We start from the raw sequence: 17,026 nt of genomic DNA, 5'->3' as shown, positions 1-17,026 counted from the left end.
AACTCCGAAGGGTGCTCATTACATTAGAAATTAAAAGTTCTAGTCTTTTTTTATAAGTCGAAAATTATTGGAGACCATCCAGCCACGAGGGGTATATTCCAGGAGGATTTTTTGCAGGGAGGGGGGATATTTACTAGGGGTATTATCAGCGGAGTTTTTTTTATGGTTGGAAGGGTAAATGCCTAGACCCTACTACGGAATAGCTGTGAGTCACCAAGTCTGAACGATGGCAGCACGTATTTTTCATTTATTTTTTTTCTTGCTGCGGATGATGAGCTGAGAGGGTTGATGCTTCAGCATAACTCTTATCACTTTCTTCATACAAATAAGGAAATGAAAATTTTAGTACTGCAGCTGTTCAGACCTTGTCACACCCGCTCTGATAACTAATGAAATCCACTTTATGCTACTTCAAGAGTACCTAAAGCTCCGTCTTCATTGACATATTCTGGAGCCAGATTCCGGAACAATGAAGATTGCCAGTATATGGACGGACCTATCATAAAATGACTGGTTCTCATCAGTTCAAATCCCAGAATCCGTCCATGAACATTGTACGAAAAGTAAACGTTAGTAATAAGGAAGAATTAGGTTCTAAAAGATGTTACAGGCTTTGAAAACTTTTCTTACAGGTTTTAGAAATCTGTGGCGGTAACACGGGTTTAAGTCGATTAGATATTGTAATTTTTGTTCGTTTTGGGTTTCATTTATTTATTGGTGGTGATTTGTGTGAAGTTTAAGCTTGTAAAAATTTTTGACTTAATTTCCATCCCCCTGTCTCCAGATGTAAAACGGATCGCCAACTAGAAAGCTAGACAAATAAATCAAATTTCGTCTAAGAATTCTGACGAATTCCCCCGTGCAAAAAAATCCCCTGTAAAGTTCGGGAAACTTTTATCCTAGTGGGAAATTATCCCTTTAGAATATCCATCCCCAGAACATCCCCCCCTGAAAAATATCGGTATGCTTCCCTGTAATAAATACTATACGCAGTTTGTACTACAAATCTCATAACTTGTGGCCCTTCTTCCGGTTGTTCTGGGGGCCATGTCATCTCCAAAGACAAATTTATTTTACCTTTCAACTATACCAAACAAAAATGGTCAAAACTTTGATCAGACGACTTTTGGGAAAATAAGGGTGTAACAGTGGGGCTAGTTACACTCCGATTTTTTGGTTACTTAAAAGGGGCATTATAACTTTGATTTCTGTTCAAATGAGCCCTCTTACGACATTCTAGGACCATTGGTTCTATTTGATCAGCCCTGGGAAAAACAAAACAAATAAACAAACATCCTTGATCTTTCTTCTAGCAAATAATACAAAATTTTACATTTTCACTGATAGGAGCATGGAACTTGTACAAAAGACTTCTCTGCTAAGCTTAATCTGATGATGTATTTTCATAAGGATTTGTTGACTAATAGAGGCTATCATCCCTCTTTTATAGAAAATTTGGAAATTTTTCTCAGGCTCGTAGCCTTTGATGGGTAATATTAATATTAAATGATCATTTTATATTTGGAATGAGCATGACAAGCCAATTTCTTTGATAAATCTATTGAAATAAAAAAAAATCCGTTATTTAAAGTTTTGGTTACTATTGAGACGTGTCTCTCCTTACTTAGTTTGATTTCCGATCGTGTTTCAAATAATGATAGAAAACCCGTCTTCTTTCAATGGAAAATTACATACACGCACATACATAACTGAAAAATTCCAAATGGAAGTTCCACCAGCGTAAAATACCCCCCCCCCCCCGGTCAATTCCATCCCCGCATAAAATTCCCCACAAGAAGATTTCTTGTGGACAATTCTGCCTGAAAAAAATTCTCGTTAGTATACTTTCATTTGATTTTTTTTATTTAATTCCTAATAGTTTTCCAATCAAAATCGAAAAATTTTCCCTCTATGGGCATTTGTTTTTTCTGAAAATCTTACACCCCAATTGAAAGTTTCTACCGCAGAAAATTCCACCATGGAGAATTCTTCACACAGAAAATTCCTACCTCCCCCCTGGCGTGCAACACCCCCCAAAAGTCAAGGAATCCTAATGAAACTTGACCATCAGATTCTGGGTATCGAATAGCTCCACTTCAGAAGTTGCAAGCTCCTATCTGCAAAAAATGTGGAATTTGTATTTTTTGCCAGAAGAAAGATTACAGATGTGTGTTTTTTTTGTGGTTGTATTTCAGGGATGATCGTATCGAAAAAATGGTCCTAGAATATCGCAAGCGGGCTCATTCGAATGGAAACTAAAAGTTTCAGTGCTTAAGCGTCAAAATGTGTGTTTCCAATTCTCGATGGGTCTTCAGATGAACGTAGCCAAATTTTCAAGTGTTGCCACGTACGACACTGGCTAAGGGTACATTAAGTGGTTTCTTGATTGTTTGGATTAAACGCGTGATTTTACGTATGTTCTGATCTGACTGTTGATAATCAAACACGCCCTTTACTGTATTGGCTTGCAATTCACTCGATGCTGCAACAGGAACCAATTTAGAACTTCGCAAGGACCCATAACATACGTAAAATCACGCGTTTAATCCAAACAATCAAGAAATCACTCAATGTACCCTTAACCAGTGTCGTACGTGGTAACGCTTGAAAATTTGGCTACGTTCAAAAACGTCTAGAAATGTCTTGATACGTCTTGAAAAACGTTTGTCGGTGAAATTGGTTGTTAGGGGGCCAACGATGGAATTAGATGCTAAGGTCCCCTTTGGAATTGGTTGCTAAGGTCCCCCGTTAGAATTGACTCTCAGTGCCCCTCCTCCTTGGAATTGGTTACTAGCCCCCTCCTGTTTGAATTGGATGGTAGGCCTACATGTTGGAATTTGATGTTTGGGCCCAACTGGTTGGATTAGGTTAGAGGTCCCGGTGAAATTAGATGTTAGGGACCTCCCGTTGGAATTCGCTGCTCCAGTGACATTGAATGCTAGGGTCGGGGTTGAATTAGTTTTTTTGGACCTTGTAGAATTGCTTGCTAGGTTTGGGCATGTTGAAGGTCCCCCACTAGTGGGTCCTGAAGGGTTTTCCTTGGCCCTCGCGTGTTTATAAACGCTTGAAAAAACTATTATATAACAATCTAAGAAATCCTGGGATAAAGATGCCTCTGACGGTTTTTATATGGCCCTCGTAGGTCTTTTAAAAAGAAACTATTAGGTAACTAACACCTGCGTCTCTTAGAAAACATTTTCTATGACGTAGTTAACTCCTGTTGGCTGTCACGGATCCAGGAATAGTGCTGTCACAGGATCCATGGATAGGGGTGTCACGGAATTGATAGGGCGGTCGCTACTCGTGTTCAGAGAGAAAGGTAAGCTCCTAAGTCTAATCTATCAACATTTTTCGATTTTCTTCCCTATTTACGTTCATCGTAAAGCATATTATACTAATCATATAACAAAGATTAGCATTTCTGTTCTTGGGAATTCTTAGGATTTTTTTTTATCTCTCCCCTTTTTTATTGTCTTTTTTTTGTCAGATTTTTCTGTTAGTAATATCAAACTCGACTTTACGCCAAAAAAATTGTAAAAATGCAATCTCTCGTTTCCCATCCGATTCTTTTATTTACTTATACAAGGTATGATACTATTTTCACAAGTTCCTACAAATCTCGGCCCATGCCTAGAGAAATGGCCTGTCTTGTTTTCTGTCAGCCTTGGCTGAGATTTCACCTTAGTAGTTTGTAGAGATTAGTGCCTCTACTCTTCCCGGATTTCCGAGGTGTCCCTAACTTTCCCCAAAGAAAATTGGGTTCTCCAAGATCTTCTCAAAAACACACAAGTTCCTACAAATCTCGGGCTATGCCTAGAGAAATGGCCTGTCTTGTTTTCCGTCAGCCTTGGCTGATATTTCACCTTAGTAGTTTGTAGAGATTAGTGCCTCTACTATTCCCGGATTTCCGAGGTGTCCCTAACTTTCCCCAAAGAAAATTGGGTTCTCCAAGATCTTCTCAAAAACAACGTTACAGAAAAGTAACTATTTCTTTTTCACTTTAGTGTTCGTGCATTTACAAAATTTTTCAGAGAGAAACCAACGTATCAGATATAAGAGAAACCAACATTTTTAGCGGGTTGATACTTCGGGACAATGCAATAAATTCAGGAAAGACGAAATTGCCGGTAGAAATTGAGATCCATAGGACATCTTGTTAATTCATAATACTTGGGCATTAGCAAAGACAAAGTGATAAACATTTGCACTAAATTCAATGAGTGATTTATTGCGGATATTATCCGATATCCGTAATAAATCACTAATTGATTTATTGTCGATGAGTAATGATTGATATATATATATATATATATATATATATATATATATATATATATATATATATATATATATATATATATATATGTATGTATGTATGTGTGCGTATATATATATACAAAAATTATTAATATATAAGGCCACTTACTTTATATAATCTTGTAGATTACTAAAAAGCTTCCTTAAAGAATTATCACTTTTCACATCCTATTATTAACACTTTTGTTTCCGAATGAGTTCCCTTAACCAACTAATACAAAACTTAAACAAATCATGTGGCCTTAACCATTTTTGATACTTCTTTTATCAGTGTATATGTTTGTTTTGTTTGATAATTTATCTTTTCCAATGTTTGGATCTGATGTAGACAGATTAATCTTCTTACTTTACTCAAAACTATGCAAAAGATAAGCATAGATACTTTTGTTTGACTTAAATTCAAAACATTTTAAAAGATGATTTAATATTAAAAGTTGCCAGAGAATTCAGTCAAATTTTTAATGACAGTTTAGCTGCATAATATGCCTAGATGATGAGGTGGTTCTAGGTATGGGCAATGGGGGAGCAGCTCCCTTCTCTCCCCATTTTTCTGACATCTGAAATAAAATTCTTTTTATTTTTTTTTTATAAAAGGTATACCTGTGGTATGTTAACCGGATGTGTGGTATAATAAGCGAAACTAAAAAAAAAAAAAAAAAGATTTTGCTAACAATCAACAAATCAAAAGAACTGGCTTTTTTGTTATTTCTAAATATATAAAGTGCACTTAGTTTAACGGTACCCATCAAAATCTAAGAGCCTAGGAAAATTTTCCTGATTCTTGAAAAGGGAGAAAACCTCCAAAGAGGCAAGTAAATTTAATGAAAATCACTCTATTAGATTCAGTATCAAACAGTTCGTGGTAACGAACTGTAGTAAGGAGCGATCCGGCTCAATAGTAACCAAAACTCTAAAAAATTGAATTTTGATATCAATAGCTACATCAAAAGAATTGCATTTTAATGCTGATTTGAAATATATAAGTTTCATCAAGTTTAGTCTTAGCCATCAAAAGTTACGAGCCTGAGAAAATTTGCCTTATTTAGGAAAATAGGGGGAAACACCCCATAAAAGTCGTAGGATCTTAACGAAAAAGACACCATCAGATTCAGCGTATCAGAGAACCCTACTGTAGAAGTTTCAAGCTCCTATCTACAAAAATGTGGAATTTTGCATTTTTTGCCCGAAGACAAATCACGGGTGCGTGTTTATTTGTTTGTTTTTTTTTTTTTTTTTTTTTTTTCTCAGGGGTCATCGTATCGTCCAAGTGGTCCTAGAAAGTCGCAAGAGGGCTCATTCTAACGGAAATGAAAAGTTCTAGTGCCCTTTTTAAGCGACAAAAAAAATTGGAGGGCATCTAGGCCCCCTCCCACGCTCATTTTTTTCCCAAAGTCAACGGATCAAAATTTTGAGATAGCCATTTTGTTTAGCATAGTCGAAAATCATAATAACTATGTTTTTGGGGATGTCTTGCTCCCCCACAGCCCCTGGGGGAGGGGTTGCAAGTTACAAACTTCAACCAGTGTTTACATATAATAATGGTTATTGGAAAGTGTACAGACGTTTTCAGGGGGATTTTTTTGGTTTTGGGGGTAGGGTTGAGGGAGGGGGCTATGTGGGAGGATCTTTCCTTGGAGAAATATGCCATGGGGGAAAAAATTCAATGAAAAGGGCGCAGGACGAATCTGGTCACGTTAGAAAAAAACGTCAAATTAAGAGCTTAATATACAATGCTGGGTGTTTGGAGCCTCTCTATTATGGAGTATAATTTGAAAATAACACAACTATACGAGCGATAAAACATATATACCACAACCATAACTCAACTAACGAAAGAACTGCTAAGAGATAACACAACTATAAAGCGAAAACAGGTGAAAACTAACGGGAAAATAAACGAACTAAGAGGTGGAAGGGGCCCAGAGAAAAAATATAATCCTTTTTCAATTTTGAGCCTAACTTCCGCAAAGGAGTAATAATGTCAGAAGCCCCGAAATACCGAATTATTTTCTTTTCAAACAGTTCGTGGTAAGGAACTGTAGTAAGGGGCGACCCGGCTCAATAGTAAACGAAACTCTAAAAAACGGAATTTTGATACTAAAAGATACATCAAAAGATTCAAATTTTTACGCTGATTCTAAATATTAAGTTTCAATTAATTTAGTCTTTGTCATCAAAAGTTACGAGCCTGAGAAAATTTGCCCTATTTTGGAAAAAAGGGGGAAACATCCATTAAAAGTCACAGAATCTTAACGAAAATCACACTATCGCATTCGGTATATCAGAGAACTCTATAGCAAAAATTTCAAGCTCCTATCTAAAAAATGTGGAATTTTGTATTTTTTGCCAGAAGACAAATCACGGGTGCGTGTTTATTTATTTGTTTGTTTTTTTTTTGTTTTTTTCCCAGGGGTCATCTTATCGACCAAGTGGTCCTAGGATGTCGCGAGAGGGCTCATTCTAACGGAAATGAAAAGTTCTAGTGCACTTTTTAAGTGACCAAAAAATTGGAGGGCAAATAGGCCCCCTCCCATGCTCATTTTTTTCCAAAAGTCAACAGATTAAAATTTTAAGATAGCCATTTTGTTCAGCATAGTCGAAAACCATAATAACTATGTCTTTGGGAATGACTTACTCCCCCACAATCCCTGAGGGAGGGGCTGCAAGTTACAAACTTTGACCAGTGTTTACATATAGTAATGGTTATTGGGAAGTGTACAGACGTTTTCATGGGGATTTTTTGGTTTGGGGGGTGGGGTTGATGGGAGAGGGCTTTGTGGGAGGATCTTCCCTTTGAGGAATATGTCACGGGGGAAGAAAAATTCAATGAAAAGGGCGCAGGATTTTCTAGCATTACTATAAAAAAACAATGAAAAAAATAAACATGAAAACGTTTTTTCAAATGAAAGTAAGGAATAGCATTGAAATTTAAAACGAACAGAGATTATTACGCATATGAGGGGTTCTAAAAATACTTTAGCATAAAGAGCGAGGTATTTAGGAGGAGATAGATACCTCGCTCTTGATGCTAAAATTTTTTAGTGATTTCAACTATTTATTCTACGGCCTTTTTGATTCAGGGGTCATTCTTAAAGAATTGGGACAAAACTTACGATTTAGTGTAAAGAGCGAGGTATTAACGAGGGTACAAACCCCCTCGTACACATAATAAAAATATAAGAATATAAAAGTTTGTTACGTAAGTTAATTCTTAAGTTACGTATATTTTTTACTAATAAAAACGTTCGTTGAATATTTGAATATTAAAAGTTCTAGTAGCCTTTTTAAGTAACCGAAAAATTGGAGGGCAGCTAGGCCTCCTTCCCCACCCCTTATTTCTCAAAATCGTCTGATCAAAACTAAGAGAAAGCCATTTAGCCAAAAAAAATTAATATACTAATTTCATTTCAATAATTTATGTGCGGAGAGCCAAAATCAAACATGCATTAATTCAAAAACGTTCAGAAATTAAATAAAAAAAACTAGTTTTTTTAACTGGAAGTAAGGAGCGACATTAAAACTTAAAACGAACAGAAATTACTCCGTATATGAAATGGGTTGTCCCCTCCGCAGTCCCTCGCTCTTTACGCTAAAGTTTTTAATTGTTTTAAAAAGTAGAATTGTGGCAAAGAGTCAAACTTTAGCGTAAAGAGCGAGGGACTGTGGAGGGGACAACCCATTTCATATACGGAGTAATTTCTGTTCGTTTTAAGTTTTAATGTCGCTCCTTACTTTCAGTTAAAAAAACTAGTTTTTTTTATTTAATATCAGAAAGACCTCTTGTGTTGGTTTCAAGCTCCTACCTGCAAAGAAATGGAGTTTTGCTGGGGGGTTTTTCCCCGAAGAAGAAATCACGGATGAGTGTTTATTTGTTTGTCTTTTCGTTTATTTTTCCCCCAGGGGTGACTGTATCGAATAAACGGTCCTAGTATTTCGGAATAGGACTTATTCTTCCAAAAATTAAAAGATCTAGTGCCCCTTTTAAGTGGTTAAAAATATTAGGCTGAGGAAACAGGCATTTTCTGTCAGTTTGTGGCTTCAAACAACTTTGCTCCAAAGAGAAACAAATTACTATCTATTGGATATTCTGAGATTGCCAATGGCTTTAAATGTATCAAAAGACTGTATATTGAGCATCCCAGTTGAGGAATTAATAAATTCTCATTAGTATTGCTACAGGCACAGGGGTGGAAAGGAGGTGGGCACAAGCCTCGACGTTCCTGGGGGGAGTGGGGCAAGTGCTACCAGGAGCTTTGTTTTCAGTGATTTTTAAGGGTAATTTTTCTTTTTTTCGCATCTTTATCTAGTCTTTAATGTCTTCTTTTTTCAGGGGGCATCGCCCCCTAACGGGATCCCTGCAAACACATTTGTTCGAAAAATTCGTGTTTAAGACCGTCCGTGAACGCAAAGAACCTTTGCATTATTTTGATAATAGCCCCCCCCCCCTATAACACATTTCTAATAAATATTAAAGGGGCATATTTTCCTTAAGGGAGAGTATCGTTCTTAAAGCATTTTTCCACCTATATTAAACTCTTTTAATTGTCAATATTTACGAATATTTAAAAAAAAATAACTTTAAGGATGGAGTAGTAAACCTCCTTTACATTTAACAGAGCACTTTGTCAAATGGCTCGTAATAGCAAAATGTAAGTAAAGAACCACCCTTGTCAGTAGAAACAAAAACTTTAAAAAGTGTCGATTACGACATATGAAACAACAAAATGCATGATTCATGCTGATTCTAAGCATGTATGATGAATTAATATTTGAATAATCCGTTAAAAGATACTAACAAATAAAAACCTGTCTAATTTTAGAAACAGGAATTAAACTATTGATGGAAATCTTAATGGAAACCATTCAATTCAAATTTACTATATATATATATATATATATATATATATATATATATATATATATATATATATATATATATATATATATATATATATATATATATATATATATTTGTCAAATATGGCTCTGAAGTGAACCGAAAAGTAACTCCGTAAAGTGAACGAAAATTTACCAGATGTTTTCCAGAGAAATTGCCTACGGATTGTTCTGGGTACCCGGCTGACTGACCGTATTTTAAACAGCAGGTTGTACGAAAAATGTAGTTCAATCCCATTTTTAGGGCTATAATGAAAGAAAGGTTGAGATGGCTAGGCCAGGTTCTACGGATGATGGATGACAGATTGCCGAAGATTGTCCTTTTTGGCCAGCCGTCTGGGGCTACACGAAAAATAGGTCGTCCTCGTCTGGGGTGGGAGAATGTCATAAATAAAGATCTAAGGAAATGGAAACTTCTTGGGAGGGTGTAAGAGGGAGGCTTTGAATATATTAGGTTGGAGGATGAGCGTGCGTAGCTGTGTTGGCCTCAGGTGGCTTGGTGCTGCCGTGAGTAATTACCTAGTAGTATATATATATATATATATATATATATATATATATATATATATATATATATATATATATATATATATATATATATATATATATATATATATATATATATATATATATATACATATATATATATATATATATATATATATATATATATATATATATATATATATATATATATATATATATATATATATATATATATATATATATATATATATATATTTCAGTTCTCATTCAGCAGTCAATGAGTGAACTTGTTTTACTGCATTTAACCTAACGCAGCGAATGCTGTGTAATGTTTTTGACTCTGTGAATACTCTTGATAGCTTGAAATAGCTTTAATTGATGATTGGATAAAGAAGGAGTTTCCTGTATCTTATAATTTTTGGCCAGCGATTTCTGTTTTAAGAAAGTTATTTATTTGGATGTAAGACGTGCCCTTTTAACTCATATGTACATTACACGCTGGAAGTAGTGTGGGTAAATATAAATATAGTTTATATAAAGGTAGGTGAATAGTCTTATTTTCATACCATTACTATGGGAAAGAAAGGCAGCGGTAAACATAACCGAATTGAAGCGGACTTATCGGACCCTGTGATGGATTCGACAAATAATTCTGATGGTAGCGTTCTCACTGATTGTCAGAGAACAAATGCTGAGAATATTGTTAAAATTCTTGAAATGGTGCAGTCCATAAATACAAACATTGAGGCTCTCCAACATAATGTCTTGGAGATAAAATCTGATATAAGTGCAGTGACCAATCGTGTTACATCGATAGAAAATAAAAATAATGTGCTTGAGAATGAACTTGCAACAGTTGAATCAGAACTTCTGGTTTTGAAGAATATTGTGGAGGGCCAATCGGAGATAATTAATAAACGTAATGAGGAACTGAATTCAGTAGTCATCCAATCTTTTATTGAGGAAAATCGCAATAAAATGTTAAACTTGTTATTTTGGGGCTTAAATAAAGTACTTATCGAGGATGCCGAGTCTCTGATTTTGGATGTGTTGGTGCATGGATTGTCATTGGATAGTGGAAATTTGTCGTCTTTTAATGTTGTTCAGTGTTTTAAAAAGTTTGTTGAAATTAAAGTAGACAATGCACAGGTTCGATTTTCTCTTTTGAAAAATGCGAAACAACTTAAAGGGAAACAGTTCAACATTTATAAGAATATTCTTATTGGTGATGATGTTACCCCTCGTGTGCGTATTGTGCGGAAGGAAATCCTGGGTATCCGCAAATGTCTAGTGGACAAAGGAGTGGAAGGTAGGGGGTACTGGGTACCCCCTACCCTACCCCCTGTTATTCGTATACAAAAATATAACAATGTAACTAAAGTGCTTTGGTATAATGCAAAGGGTCTGTCGACACCGTAGTTTGTATATTTTGGTTGATTAAGTCTTATTGAAGTTTTGTTAGGTTAGTTTTTTTAGTGATCTTGTGATGTCGGTGTTTGTGTTTATTACTAATTTGTTAGCCGTTGCGTTAGGAGATTGATCTTTATATATGGATGGGTTACAGGCAATATTTTCATCGCCTGTTCTTTTTCTTATTAGTGTTTTGAAGTGGATCATTTTTGTTTTTCAATTTGTTTTTCTTTTTTGTGTCTGTTTGTTATTTTTATTGAAACCATGTACCGTGGTTTTTTTGAATTTAATGACAATGGATAATGATTATCGTGATTCCCGAAGCACTAGCTGTCTTAATAATGTGGAAGCTTCGAATGTAAATTTGGGGGTGTATTTACGGAGCAGCTGCATCAGAGTTATGACATTGGGGTAGCAGGATATTATAATACTATTAGCTCCAAATATTTGTTTAAAGATGGACTTCAATCTGAGTATGTTGATGCGAGAGGCCTCAATGTTTTCCATCTTAATTGCCAAGGGCTAAATTCTTCGTTTAATTTTTTAAAGGAATTATGTGATCTTTCGGTTTTTCAGGTGATCGGTCTTACTGAAACCTGGCTGAATGACCACAACTCCGCTCTTTTAAATATTAAATAAAAAAACAAGTTTTTTAAATGAAAGTAAGGAACGACATTAAAACTTAAAACGAACAGAAATTACTCCGTATATGGAAGGGGCTTTTCCTTCTCAACGCCCCGCTCTTTACGCTAAAGTTTGACTCTTTCTCTTAACTCTACATTTTAAAACAGTAAAGAAAACTTTAGCGTAAAGAGCGGGGCGTTGACAAGGAAAAGCCCCTTTCATATACGGAGTAATTTCTGTTTGTTTTAAGTTTTAATGTCGCTCCTTACTTTCATTTAAAAAACTTGTTTTTTTATTTAATTTCTGAACGGTTTTGAATCAATGCATGTTTTGATTTTGGCTCTCCGCAGAGGAATAATTAAAACGAAATTTGTATATTTATTTTTTTTTGGCTAAATGGCTTTCTCATAAATTTGATCGAATGATTTTGAGAAAAAAAGAGTGGGGGAGGAAGCCTAGTTGCCCTCCGATTTTTGGTTAATTAAAAAGGCAGATAGAACTTTAAATTTTTTACGAATCTTTTTATAAGTAAAAGATATACGTAACTTATAAATTAGTTTACGTAAAGAACTTTTGTATTCTTATGTTTTTATTACATATATGAGGGGCTTCGCCCCCTCGTCAGTACCTCGCTCTTTACACTAAAGCTTAAAACTTTGTCCCAATTCATTAAGAATGACCCCTGAATCACAAAAGCCGCAGAATAAATAGTTGAAATTACTAAAAACACTTTAGCGTAAAGAGCGAGGTATTAGGAGGAGGTGAGCCCCTCATATGGGTAATAATTTCTGTTTGTTTTAAGTTTTAATGCTGCTGCTTACTTCCAGTTGAAAAAAAAATTTTCATTGTTTTTTTTTAAGTAATGCTAGTAAATCCTGCGCTCTCTTTATGGAAAATTTCTTCCCCCATGACAAATTCCTCGATGAAAAGTTCCCCCAGCATATCCCCCTCTTCTCAACCCCTGACTCCAACAAAAAAATCCTCCTGAAAACGCCTGTAAACTTCCCAATAACCATTACTATATGTAAGCACTGGTCAAAGTTTTGAACTTGTAGCCCCTCCCACGGGGACTGTGGGGGAGTAAGTCGTCCCCAAAGACATAGTTATGAGGTTTTTCGACTACGCTGAATAAAATGGCTGTCTCAGAATTTTGATCCGTTGACTTTGGGAAAATAATTAGCGTGGGAGGGGGCCTAGGTGCCCTCCAATTTTTTTGGTAAGTAAAAAGGGCACTAGAACTTTTCATTTCCGTTAGAATAAGCCCTCTTGCAACATTCTAGGACAACTGGGTCGATAGGATGACCCCTGGGAAAAAAAAACAAAAAAAAACAAACAAACAAATAAACACGCATCCGTGATCTGCCTTCTGGCAAAAAAGATAAAATTCCACATTTTTGTAGATAGGAGCTTGAAAGTTCTACAGTAGGGTTCACTGATACGTCGAATCTGATGGTGTGATTTTCGTTAAGATTCTATGACTTTTAGGGGGTGTTTCCCCCCTATTTTCTAAAATAACGCAAATATTCTCAGGCTCGTAACTTTTGATGGGTACGACTAAATTTGATGAAACTTATATATTTAAAATCAGCATTAAAATGCAATTCTTTTGATGTAGCTATCAGTACCAAAATTCCATTTTTTAGACTTTTGGTTACTATTGAGCCGGGTCGCTCCTTACTACAGTTCGTTACCACGAACTGTTTGATTAAATAAAAAACAAGTTTTTTAAATGAAAGTAAGGAGCGACATTAAAACTTAAACCGAACAGAAATTACTCCGTATATGGTAAATTGGTACTCCGTAATGGTAACTCCGTATATGGTAAATTACTCCTTTCATATACGGAGTAATTTCTGTTCGTTTTAAGTTTTAATGTCGCTCCTTACTTTCATTTAAAAAAAACTTGTTTTTTTTATTTAATTTCTGAACGTTTTTGAATCAATGCATGTTTTGATTTTGGCTCACCGCAGAGGAATAATTAAAATAAAATTTGTATATTTATTTTTTTGGCTAAATGGCTTTCTCATAATTTGTATCGATTGATTTTGAGAAAAAAAGAGCGGGGGAGGAAGCCTAGTTGCCCTCCGATTTTCAGTTAATTAAAAAGGCAACGAGAACTTTTATTTTTTTACGAATCTTTTTATAAGTAAAAGATATACGTAACTTATAAATTAGCTTACGTAAAGAAATTTTGCATTCTCATGTTTTTATTACATATATGAGGGGGTTCACCCTCTCGTCAGTACCTCGCTCTTTACACTAAAGCTTGAATTTTGTCCCATTTCATTAAGAATGAACCCTGAATCACAAAAGCCGCAGTATAAATAGTTGAAATTACTAAAAATACTTTAGCGTAAAGAGCGAGGTATTAGGAGGAGGTGAGCCCCTCATATGGGTAATAATTTCTGTTCGTTTTAAGTTTTAATGCTGCTGCTTACTTCCAGCTGAAAAAAACTTTTTCATATTTATTTTTGCAATGTTTTTTTTAAGTAATGCTAGTAAATCCTACGCTCCCTTCATGGAGATTTTCTTCCCCCATGACAAATTCCTCGATGGAAAGTTCCCCTAGCATATCCCCCTCTTCTCAGACCCTGACTCCAACCAAAAAATCCTCCTGAAAACGCCTGTACACTTCCCAGTAACCGTTACTATATGTAAGCACTGGTCGAAGTTTTGAACTCGTAACCCCTCCCACGGGGACTGTGGGGGAGTAAGTCGTCCCCAAAGACATAGTTATAAGGATTTTCGACTACGCTGAATAAAATGGCTATCTCAGAGTTTTGATACGTTGATTTTGGTAAAATAATTAGCGTGGGAGGGGGCCTAGGTACCCTCCAATTTTTTGGTCACTTAAAAAGGGCACTAGAACTTTTCATTTCCGTTAAAATGAGCCCTCTCGCAACATTCTAGGACAACTGGGTCGATACGATCACCCCTGGGAAAAAAACAACAAACAAACAAACAAATAAACACGCATCCGTGATCTGCCTCCTGGCAAAAAATATAAAATTCCACATTTTTGTAGATAAGAGCTTGAAACTTCTACAGCAGGGTTCTCTGATACGCTGAATCTGATGGTGTGATTTTCGTTAAGGTTCTATGACTTTTAGGGGGTGTTTCCCCCTATTTTCTAAAATAATGCACATTTTCTCAGGCTCGTAACTTTTGATGGGTATGAATAAACTTGATGTAGCTATTTGTACCAAAATTCCATTTTTTAGAGTTTTGGTTACTATTGAGCCGGGTCGCTCCTTACTACAGTTCGTTACCACGAACTGTTTGATTCCAGGATATAAATTTTACAATAGGAATCGACAGTTTAGACAACATGGAGGAAACGGTGCATATATTCGAAGCGATATTGAGGTTTTGGTAAGAAATTACTTAGTAGTATATCAGGGAATGGTTTTTGAACCATTTATTCTTCAGCTTAGGCTGAAACCTAAAGATGCATTTGTTATTATATTGTATAGGCCGCTATCTGGCTCTATACCAATCTTTATGGATCTTCTGGATAGGCAGCTGGATAAACTAGCAACTGGTTCACATCCATTTATGATGCTCAGGGATTTTAATATTGACCTTTCTGAGCTTGATACGAGTGTTTTTGTGGATCTTTTGCAGCTTTGTATGTCCTATGGTTTATTTCCAACTATTAATATATGCACACGAGTAACCACTTCATCATCGAAGCTTATTGACAATATTTTTTTCAAATTTGGTTTTTTCAGTTCCAAGAGTTATTATTACTGATGTATCAGATAATTTTGGGATTTCAACAAGATTTGATCTCTGTATTCCCAAAAAGCCAGCACTAATAATTCCTAAGAGTCAAATGCAGGTGTTTAGCCAGAGTAACCTTCAAAAATTTAAGCAGACAATTGCAGAAGTCGATTGGAATAATTTTGTCGATCTTACGGATGATATAAATACGAGTTTTCAAAGATTTTATAACAAATTGATTTTGCTAGTGACGAAAACATGTATAATGGTTCGTTTGCCATCAGGGAAAAATAATCCTAAGAAACCATGGATGTCACCTAACGTGTTGCGTTGTATTAATAAAAGAGATCAACTTTATAAGAATTCCTTAAATAAAGGGAATGATCCGATTTGCTTAAGAATTTATAAAAATTAAATTCAGGAGTGCCCTCAATAAATTACTGAGAATTGTACAAAAAATATTTCGTAAATAAATTCACTGAGACTTGTGGTAACCCTGCAAAAAATTGGCAAATAATTAAAAGTGTGATATCGACAGAAAACTCTATTATTCCCAATGAAGTAGTAATGCAGAATGGCCTGCCAATGAAAAAACCAGAAGAGATATGTGACGCTGTTTCTAAACATTTTGCTAATATTGGCGTAGATTTTTCTTCCCGTATTGTATCTTCTGATGATGATCCTCCCTTGGAGTTTTTTATGAAGACCCCAATTGATATTTCTATGTACATGAAACCTTTCTCTCGTGATGAATTAGAGAACATTATCCTTGGGATGAAAAATACATTTGTAGGTAGTGATTAACTCAATCTTCTGGTGTTAAAAATAGTGTTTCCTTATGTTGCTGATGTTCTTACTTCTCTTATTAATTTGTGCTTGAAACGAGGTAGGTTTCCTCATTACTTGAAAATTGCTCAGATTACCCCTGTTTTTAAAGGCGGTAATAAGAATGACCTTGGAAATTATCGGCCTATCTCGGTCTTACCTGTTATTTCTCGTGTGCTAGAAAAGTGTATTAACACTAGAGTTTATGATCATTTGGAACTGCATAAGCTGTTAAATCCAATTCAATTGGGCTTCAGGAAGGGGAGAACTACAGAGATGGCATTATCATATATAACTTCGGTAATTAACGGAGTTCCTGACAATTAGCTTAGAGTAGCTGGTCTGTTTCTTGATTTGATTAAGGCATTTGACACTGTTGACCACCAATTACTACTTCAAAAAGGTGAATTTTATTGACTAAGAGGGGCTACTTTGGCTTTGCTTTGTGACTACCTCAAAAATAGAGAGCAGTGGGTTCACATTAATGGATTTTCTTCAAGTAAGATTCTTGTTAAATTTGGTATCCCCCAGGGCTCTGTGTTAGGTCCTACTCTTTTTCTGATTTTTATTAGTGATCTACCAAATACTGTTGCAACTACTTCTAGAATTAGGGATCTAGTTGATCCTGCACCTTTGGGATCCAGGATCACTACACCCTTATTTGCTGATGATGCGACATTGATGTGTGTTGCTTCAACTGAACAACAACTTACCTCAACAATTAATGAAGCGATGACTATGACAT

General features: G+C 35.5%; 1 protein-coding gene across 3 annotated transcripts in view; it reads right to left on the bottom strand.

Annotated features, from left to right (window-relative positions):
• Positions 1 to 17,026, bottom strand: part of LOC136024796 (fibroblast growth factor receptor-like 1) — a 71,376-nt gene that overhangs the window by 51,736 nt on the left and 2,614 nt on the right. For 2 of the 3 annotated variants that reach the window (XM_065700263.1, XM_065700265.1), the window contains exon 1: positions 4,427 to 4,568. The exons of the other annotated variant lie outside the window; for it this stretch is intronic. The gene's annotated coding sequence lies outside the window, so the exon portion shown is untranslated. Of the gene's footprint in view, positions 1 to 4,426; positions 4,569 to 17,026 lie in introns of those variants that run through there. 3 annotated transcript variants of the gene reach the window in all.

The sequence above is a fragment of the Artemia franciscana genome, chromosome 3 (assembly GCF_032884065.1).
Source record: "Artemia franciscana chromosome 3, ASM3288406v1, whole genome shotgun sequence".
NCBI lineage: Eukaryota > Metazoa > Arthropoda > Branchiopoda > Anostraca > Artemiidae > Artemia > Artemia franciscana.
Note: the sequence above shows the minus strand (reverse complement) of the source record. Positions and strands in the feature narration are given on the sequence as shown.